Source organism: Podarcis vaucheri, assembly GCF_965113315.1.
Source record: "Podarcis vaucheri genome assembly, chromosome: 3".
Lineage (NCBI taxonomy): Eukaryota > Metazoa > Chordata > Lepidosauria > Squamata > Lacertidae > Podarcis > Podarcis vaucheri.
Genome location: NC_138761.1, coordinates 84,782,903 through 84,796,719, shown reverse-complemented (window position 1 = coordinate 84,796,719; position 13,817 = coordinate 84,782,903).

The window sequence follows — 13,817 nt, the reverse complement described above, 5'->3', positions numbered from 1 at the left end:
CTGTACCGTAACAGTGTGGGCAGTCACCTGGGTTACTACTGGTCTGAGGTTGCAGTGTAAATACATGTCTTTCAAAGAAGCTCAGTGACCTGCTGTATCTGTCATAATGTGAAGCAGTGCCTATTTTGTAGCTGTCATCGTGGAAAACATTCCGTTTATCTGATTCTCCAACGAAGCCCTATTTGTTTCATTACCTGTGACCCCTCTTCAGCTGCAAATTTCCGTAACTGAGTCGGTTCAAAATAAGAGGAACGCCTGGATAATGGTAGCATAGCCAGAAATATTTTTTTCATCTCAACTCAATGCAAAACAGCAACACCCTTCTCACACCTACCTAACTAACAGACAGCAACCAACCAACCACAATGAACTGAGAGTGACTTGAGAGAGTAGGGTGAGGAGCCATGCTTCTGTTGCTTCCCGGCAAAATTTCACATCAAATTTCACATTCTCATCCCCCCTCTCTACAAATGTTCCTGTGAAAGTTGCTCCATATGTTGCAACTGTTCCGAAATCGACATATAATAGATTGTTTTCTTCCTTTCCTGCCATTGCTCCATATCATTCTAAGCATATGTTTGCAGCATTGAAGGCTTCGGGTCACCAAAGCACTCTGCAGAAGGTTAAAAGGTTAAGCAAAGCAGTGTAGATTTGGCCTCTGGCCAAATGTGGTGTTACAGACACAACATAGCGCAAGCTGCCAAGTTTGTTGAAGCTGAAGGCTCTGACATATTGTCCTGGAGAGATGCCAGAATGCCATGTGTTCAAGGGAGAGAGCCTCTCCCTGTGACTTTTAAGAATCTGAAGTATTCTAAGCCTCACTGTGGAGGGATTTCTTTTTTTCTTCTTCTTCCTCATTGGAGTAGAGCTTGCTTGCAGCCCTCACCAGGTAGCACTAAGTAAAGGGACTCATGAAAAAAGGTAGGCAAAGAGAGGCTGAGTTGAAAACCATGGGTGTGAACAAACATAGGCAAATGTTTAAGTCCACAGGCATGTATGGCCAGAATTGAAGGAAGCATGAAACTAGTTCCATAAACCATTTTTCTCACACTACAACTCCCTGTGCTGAATGGCAAAAATATTCTGGGTGCTTTCACACCTTTCAATGACTTTGTATTTGCAGTGTCCCAGGCAATTTTAGTTTTGTTTTGTCCAGGGAGTGGAGCATCCACATGTAGGGGAGGGGGAAATCTGTCATTTCCATTTCTCACAGTTTCTACTTTTTTCAACCTTAAATTCAATTCTTCGCATTTTGATATTGGTTTACATTTATTTATTTTTGTTGTTGTTTGTTTAGTCGTTTACTCGTGTCCGACTCTTCGTGACCCCATGGACCAGAGCACACCAAGCACTCCTGTCTTCCACTGCGTCCCGCAGTTTGGTCAGACTCATGTTTGTAGCTTCGAGAACACTGTCCAACCATCTCGTCCTCTGTTGTCCCCTTCTCCTTGTGCCCTCCCCTCCATCTTTCCCAACATCAGGGTCTTTTCCAGGGAGTCTCCTCTTCTCATGAGGTGGCCAAAGTATTGGAGCCTCAGCTTCAGGATCTGTCCTTCCAGTGAGCACTCAGGGCTAATTTCCTTAAGAATGGATAGGTTTGATCTTCTTGCAGTCCATGGGACTCTCAAGAGACTCCTCCAGCACCATAATTCAAAATTTAAGTATGAACCTATTCTGATATACATATTTTGCATGCAAAGTTGCCTAATACAGACATTTTGTGAGTAATATAATACATTTTTGTATGCTGTTTTTGTTGGCGTGCAAGGCCCAGGGCTGTTCAGAAGAAGAAATAAAACCTCTGCCAGTTTCAAACACCTGCTGGGTCATTTGAGAAGCTTGCATTGCAGCAGACGAAGCAATCAAAGTCTTTGGAGTAAAATGGGATGCCCCTACAACTTCCTCTCTTCTCATGAACCTTGTGGAAACAAAGGCTGGCTAGCTGTGTTTCTCCCGTGCAACTGGAGGAATGACAGTGCCACCAAGAAGACGCTGGTGGGAGGAGTGTGTATTAAATTTTCAGCCCCTGAGCTTATTGTTGCCCATGAGAAGAATCCCCCATCCCAAGTTGGGCTTCCATGTGAGTAGACTTAGTGGGATATAGGCTTGTGCTCTTAAACTCTTATCCCTCTTGGTCAGAATTGGGTAGAGTGGACATATGGATGCATTCGACAGTTAGGGATGTCAATGCATTTATTCAATGCAACCTGATTCCTGTTCTCTCTCTTCCTGTATTTGCTTAACACACAAATGCTTAATGCTGGCTGGATTGTGTTCATTCTTTGAAGTCTGCCCAGCATCAGAATAACAAAAAGATGTTTCAAAAACCTTACTCGGAACATTAACTGTTGACAAACGCAAAAAGATCAAAATCATTTGAAGGCAGGCACATTTGCAGAAATTAAAATAAACCTTCTATTTTAAAAAATGTACATCAGGTCATAAGGACATGTGAAGAATATGTCTTCCCTCCAATGCATTCAGGCTGAGCACAATCGAGCTCACCCCCGCCTCTTCCCCTCCTCTCAGCATTATGATAAAGCGTAGTCAATGAACTGTGAACCTCAGTTTAGAAATCCAGTGCTACCAAATGTGTACAAAACACTCTAGAGTGCTTTATTTTTATCTTGCAGAATAATCCACTGCATTATGTATCCCCCCTGCTGCTTATATAAGACAAAAACATTTCCATTACAAGCACTGGATCATGCAGTTACCAATATCATTTTACAGTAATCACCTGGTGAAGAAGGCATTTAGCCATGAGTAACACCTTAATGTTTCACTAAAATTATGTCAGGGAAAATATCACCCATATGGCAGCTTACATCTGTAGCCTTGAACAAATAGCAGGCTTAAAAACATTTATAACAGCCTTCTGTGTTACTCAGGACAGCTCTGAAAAAGCAGAGAAATAATAAATAGCTGGGTATAATAGGTGTAAAATGCCTGTGGCAACCAGCAGGTAACTCAACACTTTTGGCTCATTTTCTCTCATCCTTCTTCTCCCATTTTGTGTAAATGACAAAGTGTTCTTTTCTAAGGATAAATGCCTGTATTATTTTATATCCCCTCTTCTGCTTCTTTTCTTTAAAAGCATGCCAGAAAATGGCTGTAGATATTTACATCTATTGCATTGTATCAAACACCCCATAAGCAGAACTCTGCTTGGGCAACAGGACTTCCTCTTCCTCTCCTCCCCCCATTGCACACCTCCAGGGGGTCCCCCAAACCTCCGGAGCTGATTTTGAGAGTGTGAAGAAGGCTGCAAGGAAGAGGAAGGGAAAGTTCCAGTTTGCAAGTAAAAACTTTTTGTGCTAGTAGAAGATGAGCATTGGATACCACCCATAATGTCTGAATGTTTGGGCAGGTACACCTATCTGCTAGTGGGTGACTTTGGGGAGCTTTGCTAGAAGTAGGTTTGTAGCCTGATCATATGAACATTCAGTCACGAGTATGTCCAATTCAGCACAATGGGACTTACTCCCTGTCAAGCATGCACAGGATTTAGGAATAGGGTATAAATTATATTCAGTTCACATTTAAAAGCAAACCTACCTAATGTGTAATTTCCAAAACAATACGCAAACCAAAATTCCTTTGAAATTTGCACCTCTCTGAATTTTGCTTACTGCAATTCTCCAGTCAAATAAACCAGGTTATCTGTACAAAATGCATGTACTGGGGCTAAGAAAGCGTAAGACAGCTAATATTAGTGAAAATAATGTACAAAAATGAATTATATTGTCTAAAATTGCATAAAAATGTGTACATTAGGAGAAGCTGGCCACATGACCCAGAAGCTGTACGCCGGCTCCCTCGGCCAATAAAGCGAGATGAGTGCCGCAACCCCAGAGTTGGTCACGACTGGACCTAATGGTCAGGGGTCCCTTTACCTTTACCCTTTATGCTAAAAAAATGCAACCCAAAAATTGTCTGAATTGCCCATTCATCTCAGAGCTACAATTCCCAGATTGATATAATTATTCCCTGTGAGAGGAATACGGGGTCTCCCAACAACTCTGAGCACCCTTAACAAACAACAGCTCCCAGGATTCTTTGCAGGAAGCTAGGACTGTTTAAAGTAGCATCAGAATCCTTTTAATTCATCGTGTGAATGTAGCCTGAAACATGATGTAGCATTTTTCTGGGGTGGTAGTAGGGTATGGCTGTGTCCTGAAGGCCTCTCTGTCCCCTGAGGCACTGTGGAGAGAAAATTCTGAAGGGCACTAGGAAATTGGTTTCTTATATTTTAATCCATCTTGACGACAACAACTTTATCATCAACATAATGTTAACTTGATGTATTAGTCATCCAATGCAAAAAAAGGTGGTCTCTAGGCAACTTGCAAACTAAATAAAAATACATTTTTAATTAAAAAACAAAGCAGTACAACAACCTTGAAAATATTATATCAGCTACAGCAACAGTAAAAGCATCTGCAATATATGGGCTATCTGAACCCTCCAGAACTGACCAAGTACCTGGGAAAAGGTGGACCTTTTAGTGCAATGGTGAGGTAAAACATTTTTTAAATAAAGCTTGCAATCATTATACGCTAATGTGGGATTAAGTGCTATGGAACTTCATGGAATTGTCTTCTGAGTGGACTTGTATAAGATTTCCCTACAAAATAAATGAACATGTTTACGTCTGTTGCCCCAATTACCGTACTACAACGAATAGGGGAACCCCGTGCCCATTCTGAGTGTATCGCAGCACATCAGGGCATCTTCATAAAATCATAGAATTGTAGAACTTGAAGGGACCCTGGGGGTCATCTAGTCCAAGCTTCTGCAATACAGGAATCCCAACTAAAGCATCCATGACAGGTGGTGGTCATCCAACCTCTGCTTAGACACCTCCAATGAAGAAGAGTCTACCACCTCCCAAGGGATTCTTTTCCACTGTCAAACAGCTCTTACTGTCAGAAAGGTCTTCCTGATGTTTAGTCAGAATCTCATTTCTTGTAAATTGAATTCATTGCTATGGGTCCCATCCTCCAGAGCAGCAGAAAACAAGCTAGCTCCATCTTCCAAGTGACAGCCTTTTAAATATTTGAAGCTGGCCTCTCAATCTCATCTTTTCCAGGCTAAACATGCCCGGCTGCTTCAAGCGCTCCTCATAAGGCTTAGTTTCCAGAGCCTTGATCATCTTGGTTGCCCTCATCTGTGCACATTCCAGCTTGTCAATATCCTTCTTAAATTGTGGTGCAATCTTGGCTGTGAGTCCTGGAAAACCTGCTCCCTGCTTTGCAGGCCTCCCCCCCCCCCGCCATCCTGGGAAGACAGGGCCCTTACTGACTCCAGCTACAAAAGCCGAGCTTGCTGAACATACTCTTTGGCTTGGGTGTTGTTTGGGGAGTTGTTTTGCAGTGTGTGTGTGTACACTGTTATTAATTTTTTGTATCTTTATTTTACATTATGATTTATGTGGAAATTGTTGAATTTGGTTGCATATTTTTTGATGTTTTAATTATTGCTTATGACTACTGTTGTTACATTGTAATTATGTATTTTTTCATGCTGTAATTTGCCTTGAGCATGAAATATGGAAAGGCGGCATACAAATAAAATTATGTATAAGAAGATGAGCCTGTATATTCTATCATTCCTTTGTCCTGAAAATGCAAAGGGAAATCAACAGCACATGTAAAGGAAAGAATTTAGCACCTGAATTTTTGCTCCAAGTCCATATTATCTGGTTTCCCGAATATTCATGTAAAATTGGTGTAAGGCTTTACGTGGGTCATGTAAAATGGGTCTACACTTAAATAACATTCCCCAATGCAGTAATCCTGGGAAGTATAGCTTACCCCCACAGAACTGCACTTCTCAGCACACTTTACAAACTACAGTTCCAAGGTTCTTTGGGGAAAGTCATGTGCTTTATGTGTGCCTTAAATTTATGGGGTGTACACAGTCTTCATCGTTCTTTTGTCCTGCCAGCTACTGATTTCAGGATTAGCTTTATTAGAATTGAAACATTATATACTGGAGAAAAAGGCTGCATTGTGATGCTTGCTTCCCTGAATTTTCTCCAGAAGCAGGCTTCTACATTGAGAGATAAAAAATACACCACCCACTTTATACTCATTTTACTAGATGCTTAGGGTTTTCCCCACCTCGAGCTAATGAAGTGTTATGAGACGGCTTCACAGTCTCACATTCTGAGTGAGATGGAACTGTGCCCGCATTCTCAGGGAAAAAAATCCCTTTAAACACCTAAACTTGTTTAAAGAAAGTCTGAGGCTTCAGGCAACACGGTTGATAACTGATAATCCATTAAAATATCAGTCAGTCAACCTGCAAGAGGGTGGGAGAAGAAAAAACTCACAGGCCACCTGGGATTGCTTGCATAATAAAACTACCTAGTATTTCAGAAGCTACCAAATGTTTACAGTAAGCTACAGATAGATTTTTCTTCTATTTCTTTTGTGAGTACTTTTAAACTGTGATTCTGAGTTAGTGATTCAGTGACAAAATGGGGAATGTTGTAACATGCAACCATTTTGCTGCAAGGATGAAGGCCAGAAATGTTGCAAAATAAAATGGATGGTTCCTGAGTTGTATTGGAAATGTGTTGCTCTCTTTTTATCAGTGTGTGTGTGTGTGTGTGTGTGTGTATAAACACATGAAAAATAATACAGTGGTACCTCTGGTTATGTACTTAATTCATTCCGGAGGTTGAAACTATTGTTAACCTGAAGCACCACTTTAGCTAATGGGGCCTCCCGCTGCTGCTGCACCGCCTGAGCACGATTTCTGTTCTCATCCTGAAGCAAAGTTCTTAACCCGAGGTTCTTTTTCTGGGTTAGCGGAGTCTGTAACCTGAAGCATATGTAACCTGAAGTATATGTAACCCGAGGCACCACTGTACTGTGAAATCTCAGAAAATTTGGATAAGGCCTGCACAACTTGTAACTCACAAAGCTGAGTGGGTCATAACATGCATATGGTGGAACCTCGGGTTGTGGAGGTAATCTGTGACGGAGGCATGTCCGCAACCCGCAGCGTTTGTAATCTGCAGCACTGCATCTGTGCATGCGCATGATGCAATTTGGCGCTTCTGCACATGCACGGGCGATGAAACCCAGAAGTAACCCTTTCTGGTACTTCCAGGTTTCCCACGGCCCGCAACCTGAAAACACGTACTGTAACCCAAAGCATTTGTAACCCGAGGTACCACTGTACTGTAGGATACATTTATTTGCCGGTTCCTCTGCTATTATTTTTCCTGTCAAGAGAAGGCACTTCAACATATACCCCAGAGCATGTTTCATGACAAGAGTTCCTTTGTGTATGTGCAGAATTACTTTCTTTCACCACTCAGGGGATAATGGAGAAGGGCTTCCCAGAAAGAAGGTGTCAGAAAAAGCAGTGATTTTGAAGTAGGTTTTAAGCACTAACCAGAACCATGATAGTAACCACCTGCACCCACCATACAACGGGAAGATACAACCATAAAACCAGGAATAGGCCTGGCCACTAACACTCAACATTTGCCCATTGGGCCTACAATAACATCTCATTCTTAAGCTTGAGATCATAAGAAGAGCTGTGCTGGATCAGACCAAAGGCCTATCTGTCCAGCATCCTTTTTGTAACAGTCAGCAGTCATATGCTCCTGGGAAATCCAGAAGGAGGACATGAAAGCAAATACTATTCTGATGCATGCTGTCTCCCAAGCTGGAGGCAAAATATACCCATTGTAGCTAGTTGCCAGTGATAGTTCCATAATATAATCCTAAGTATAGAGAGAACTATCATTGACTCAGTGGTTTATTTTAGTATGGCAAATGTGCCTTTTCTATTCTTCATAATGGGCTCCTTTTAATACTCCCTGTCACTCAGAAAGTGTGATTCAGGAACTCTGTTGGCTTCAAATATATATAACAAGGCATCATGCACACAATTTTGGCTGCTGGAGATGACTGGCATGGCATATAGGGCAGTACCTGGGTACTTTAAAAGACTTTAAAAATGTAAGAAAAATCAAATATAATGGAGTAAATAATCTTACTATTCAGCTAGTTCCATTACTTTTATAATCATTGTTTCCAGCAAAGCTTTCATCATTAGTAGGAACCATACATATATAAAATATTAGTTGTTGGTTGTTGGTTTTTTAAAAGAATATTTTTGTTATGCCAACATATCTGCAGGCATCAAATATGAAGTGATGTAAGTCAAATGTCAAAACGTTAAAAGCTATTGCACATTATTTTCCCAACACCGAGATGCTAAACAGTATTTCACATCTTCTGTCAAATATGCTCAAACACTAGACATTGCTCCATTTCTACTGAAACACACTACACAAATTTTAAGAGGCAAATATAATTGGATGCTACATAGACATTCAATATTTGGCAAACATTTGCGAATACTTAGAGAATACCCAACACTGCAAAATTGCAGAGAACAATTCAGATGGAAATTTTGGGGAGTAAATTCACTGCTGTTGTCATTTTGTTGATTAAAGTCAGGCCTGTTTTTGGTAGTCCATTTTTTTCCCCCAAGGAGAAAAATCCATGTTTAATGGCTAAACCTTATGGGAAAAGTTGTGTTTGTGATTGAACCATATTGACTTTATTAGCATGATATTTTTTTAAAAACATCCACTAAAATGCCTAGCTCAACAGTTGTTTCTTACATGTGAAAGGAGCATTGTGCAATTACGTGGGTGTAGAGTGGGACTCCACTCCTGGTCTCACCTATGTTGTCAACCATGTTGTCTGACCCCACCTCCAAATGGCCACACACATTAGCATGGCTGTCCACAGTGAAGAAGTGTATGTGTCAGAATGTGCTGGCATGTATGTTCCGTGTGATCTTGACACACAATAATTCTAGCCTTCCGATGGTGCAAAACCCTACTTGTGAGCAGTTGCTTGTGTATTGAGTTCTACACTGCAGAAAACCAGGCTAACAAGTGGATATCTGGAGGCAGGGACAGGCAAAATACCTTGTTATTCAGGAATCACATGGTGCACCCTTTGATGAAAGTAACATATGAGTGGTGCTCTTTGAATACTTTTGACATTGCACACCATAACAAAACAGATTATTTTTTTGTGAGAAGTTCATTAAAAGAACCTGGTCTAAAGTTTAGTTTACATCAATTAAAGCTTTGGTGCAAATTCTTACAGCTAAGTTCAAAACCCATGAAGAATGGATTTTATAATGGAAAAACTGATGCTGCCTTAACTATAGTATAGCCAGCAGGGCCGTTTCATAACAAATAGGCAGATGCATTTCAATTTACAAAAGGTTAAAACACACACAAAGCAATATTTAAATAGCTGTTCAGACAACAACATGGCAGGCTAAACCAGATTGCGCCATAAATTTCTATGGGGTGGGGAAAGAGAATTAAACACATTCATCTGGATGACTTTCTATACTAATACCACACTTTTGGCAACATGAGTCATCCTTCAAATCCCTGATTTATGCAATGAATTGTGTCGTTCATGATGTAGTCCCCATGTGTGAATAGCATTTCATATAACGCATAGACTGGCTCATGAGATGTAGAAGGCGGTAAATCAGCAACACTGTTAAAAACTGTGTTTTGAATGTCTGGTACTTAACAGACCATATGTAAGAACACAAGATGCAAGCTTAATTTATTTGAAAGTTCAATTTGCTTCCTTCAAGTGTACCCAACTGTGTCTATGATTCCTCACTACCTTCATTGAAAACCATCAATGGGCTAACATTTTAATATTTGTGTCCTTAAAATAGTGTAAGTAAGCAACACCATTATAAACAAAAGACTAATTTTCCCTGTGTTATACCACAACCTGTTAATTTCAGTGGGTGAAATACAGTGCTGCCATATTGTTTGTAGAATGGCCTTAGATACAGCAGAGATGTAAGAAATGGGGTAATTTTACTTTAGTTTATTTGCTGGATTTTGCCTTAGCACTTCGATCTACTCACTCCCATGCCACCTAAAACCTGTTCTAGAAGGTTGAGAGACCCTCAAGGAAAGCATGGAAGGTGGTGTAGGGGCTGTAGGAGGAAGTGGAGGAAATCACCCACTTTCTCTTGTTAGCAGATGCCACCACTGGATTAAAAGCCATTCTGCAAGCAGAACGGCATCACTGAATTTCAGCCACTACAAAAACATTAAAATAGGTCAAATTTGTTGAGATAAGGTGCCTCTTAATTCTAAAAGTACACATACTCTATGAATAAAAGTGAGATATGCCAATGGAAAATGTCTCTATTGTGCAAGTATGGGTATGACCTCAGCCCATGACCTTTATCTTATTGTTGGTTAAGAAATGGAAAGTTAAACAGCTGTGCCTTGCAAATTTAGGTAAATGGCCTTGCAAATATTTACATACACGATTAACCTTCACTCCCAAGAGGCCTGGGGAAATCCCATAGACTTGGGTCATAGAAGGATATTGTTAGCCTAAGATGATCTGAGTGAAAGATCCAGTCAGCCAAATGTAATTTATGCATCTCCCCACCATCACCAGAAAAAAATATCAAGTTCATAACCCCAAAACAATCAAAGACTTAAGATCTTTATAACTTCAATAAACCTATTGGGGTCATTAGGATTTTTCTCCATCTGGACTTAGAACCTTCTAATGTTTGCCACAGTTTTACAACTGTGTAAACAAAAACTCCTTTGCCAATGATACCCTGGACAGCTCCATGTAGGCTGGAGACTCCATAAGAGCAGAACTCAAATGTTGCTTCAGTAGCAGTCCTCTTCTGGCTCAGTCTTAAATAGGAGCTGCAGCTTGAAATAGGAGCTGTCAACCTTTGTAACAATATAATAAGACAGCTAGATGTGTTAGTATAATGTTTGTCACATCAGCCTGTGATTCAAGACAACTCTTCCCCCTTTCAGTAATTTGAGATTAAAAATAATGCTGAGCATCAGTAGTACCATACCTCTAGAGCAAGGTTAATCAACATGGTGCCCTCCAAAAGTTGTTGGACCTCAACTCCAATTGACCATGCTGGCTGGGGCTGATGGGAGCTGAGATTCAACAACATCTGGGAGGCCACAGGTTCTCCACCCTGGCTGTAGAGCAAATACTTTATAGTATGAGCTGGTTTCTCCTTTAAAACATAATGGGTTTCTGTCTAAAATATTCTGTTTATCATCACTACATACAATGCATACAATACATTTCCAGTGATCTATTTGCTAGTTCATTTCCTTTGTAGTCATTGGGTGCAAAAACTGTCCATGGGGTTGAGTCTGTAGTACTACGTTCTTGTTTCAGGATGCATTCTGTCAGGGATGGGGAACCTGTGGCTCCCCAGATGTTCCTGAACTACCACTCCCATCAGGCACAGGTAGGGTTGCCTTATTTCAAAAAGTGAAAATCCAGACACAAAAGCTGTTGAGCTTTTTGCTTTTCCTTTTGTATGTGTGTGTCTGTATGTGACCAAAGTTGTTCAGATTTTTTGTTTTGCTTGTTTTGGCTAAAGTTCTTGAGCTCCCCCCCCCTTTCCTTTCCTTTTTTTAAAAAAGGAAATTGGCCAAAAAACCAACATTTCCAAAATGGGCTGCCATATCCCCGGATTTTCCTGGATATTTCAACGGATTTCTGAAAATTCTGCCCAGATGCTATTTTCAGCAGACAAATGTTGGTAATGTCCGGATGTATGGCAGCCCTAACCACAATCCAACATAATCAATTGTCAGGGGGATGTGAGTTATAGTTTACTTGCTACCTGGACAGCCCACCAGTTCCCTAAGTAGTGTGGAATAGTGTATGTTCTGCTTTGTTCTAAAGACTTGGGAGACTTGGAGCTGGGCTATAAGAACTCTGTATTACTCTGAGTCTTTTTCGGCTGATGAGGTCAAAAGAAGAAGAAGAAGAAGAGTTTGGATTTGATATCCCGCTTTTCACTCCCCTTCAGGAGTCTCAAAGCGGCTAACAATCTCCTTTCCCTTCCTCCCCCACAACAAACACTCTGTGAGGTGAGTGGGGCTGAGAGACTTCAAAGAAGTGTGACTGGCCCAAGGTCACCCAGCAGCTGCATGGGGAGGAGCGGAGACGCGAACCCAGTTACCCAGATTACGTGACTACCGCTCTTAACCACTACACCACACTGGCTCTCTTCAGGTCTGTGAAGGTGATGTACAGGGGCCATCTTTGCTCTCAGCATTTCTCCTGCACCTGATGCAGTGAGCAAATGATTTCAGTTGTTGACCTCTGAGTTTTAAGGCCCCATTGTGACTTGGGATAGACCCTGTCAAAGAGTGGCTGTAAAGTAACATGCAAAGGTATTTCCTAGGCTGCAATCCTTGCTACCTTTCCCTTTATCACTTTACTTGAGGAAGGAAACAATATAATGAACTTGATTTAACGTAAGATAACCTAGCAAAGGCCACAGCAAAAAACAGAAACCAAGAAACTAGAACAAATTTGCATTGCATCATATAACCTTCTCGATGCTGATCTTGAATGTATTCAAGGCTGTTTGACATTTAGTTTGGTGGGGGGGTCATCCATTTGATGTTTCCCTCATGCAGCACCTCACATTTTTTAAATTGTCTGTCTGGATTTTTCTGATCCTGGAAAAGTCTGAAAAGAAGAGGAAAATCAAATCCCAGTTTGCAGTTATCTGCTTACTGGATGTGCTCCTATGGTTTTCTTTCCTTTTCAAATTTGCACATTCCCCCACCCACGTACCCTGCATCAACCCCTTGCTTCTCACTTCTTTTAATTTCTCTTCCACACACTGTTGCATCGACTTCTGGTAGTGGTCTACTCATTATGTGCAGGGATTGCACAACCCCATTCCTGCTTACTGCCCTTAGGCTCACAAAGGTTTAAAAGAAACAAAGAAGATTCCTAGAGAGGAAGGAAATTTGAGGTGGGGAAAGGGTGCTCTCCAGAGCCAAGTCCCCTCTCCATACAGCTTTGGTGAGATGCCTGCTGCGTGATGGGAGCAAAGATCTTAGAACAAGGCTAGTTTTCTCCACCTCTTGATCAGCCCCACCTTCTCTGTGTGTCAGGAAACTAAGATTTGTGTTTCCTTGGTGGTGGTAAAGCACACAAAATGGTGGCTGTGCCTGGGAAAGCATTCCCACACAATTCGGGTGTGTGGGTGTGTATGGCAGCTCTTTCCTTTGCACAGGTGTGAAGAAGGAGGCAGAGGGACACAAGTAAAGGTAAAGTTACTCCTCAGAATGAGGTCAGTATGGAGGCAATCAAGAAAAGGCAGTGGCTTGGGATCAAAAGCACCCTCCTGCAATTCACGTAGCTATGTACTGTTAGAAGCAAGTCAGAAATGTGGTTTTAAGGCTGCTTAACTTGGGATCCTGCCCACTTGTGGACCTGCACATGGTAGAGCCACTGCTACCCAGCCACATTGTATAGCCTGCCTATGGAAACCTGCCGGTTATATAAAAAGAGCTTCTCTGGGAGAGTAATTAAAGGGAAAACTACTTCAATATCTCCTGGGAGTAGAAGCAAAGCAGAACTAACATATTAGAAATATTTCTCTGGCTTCTACAAACCGGGGAATAATGAGTGCCATCCTTTATATAACATCTCCGATGTATTTGACACAAGAAACTGCAAATTAAATTAAAATGACACAAGGCTTCTGAAATGTCTCCTGTTATGCTATGGTAAATTTGTTAAGATTAACTGCATTTTATTAAAATACTTAATTCCAGGATACATTAAAGAAAGAGATATCATTTTCAAATATTTGTAAAGAAATATTTATTTGCATTGTTTGTTTTTACCTCTGTGAAAATGCAATGGGGTTCCCAGGGGTAATTTTAAACCCCATAAACGCATCAAAGGTTTTAGATGTTAATT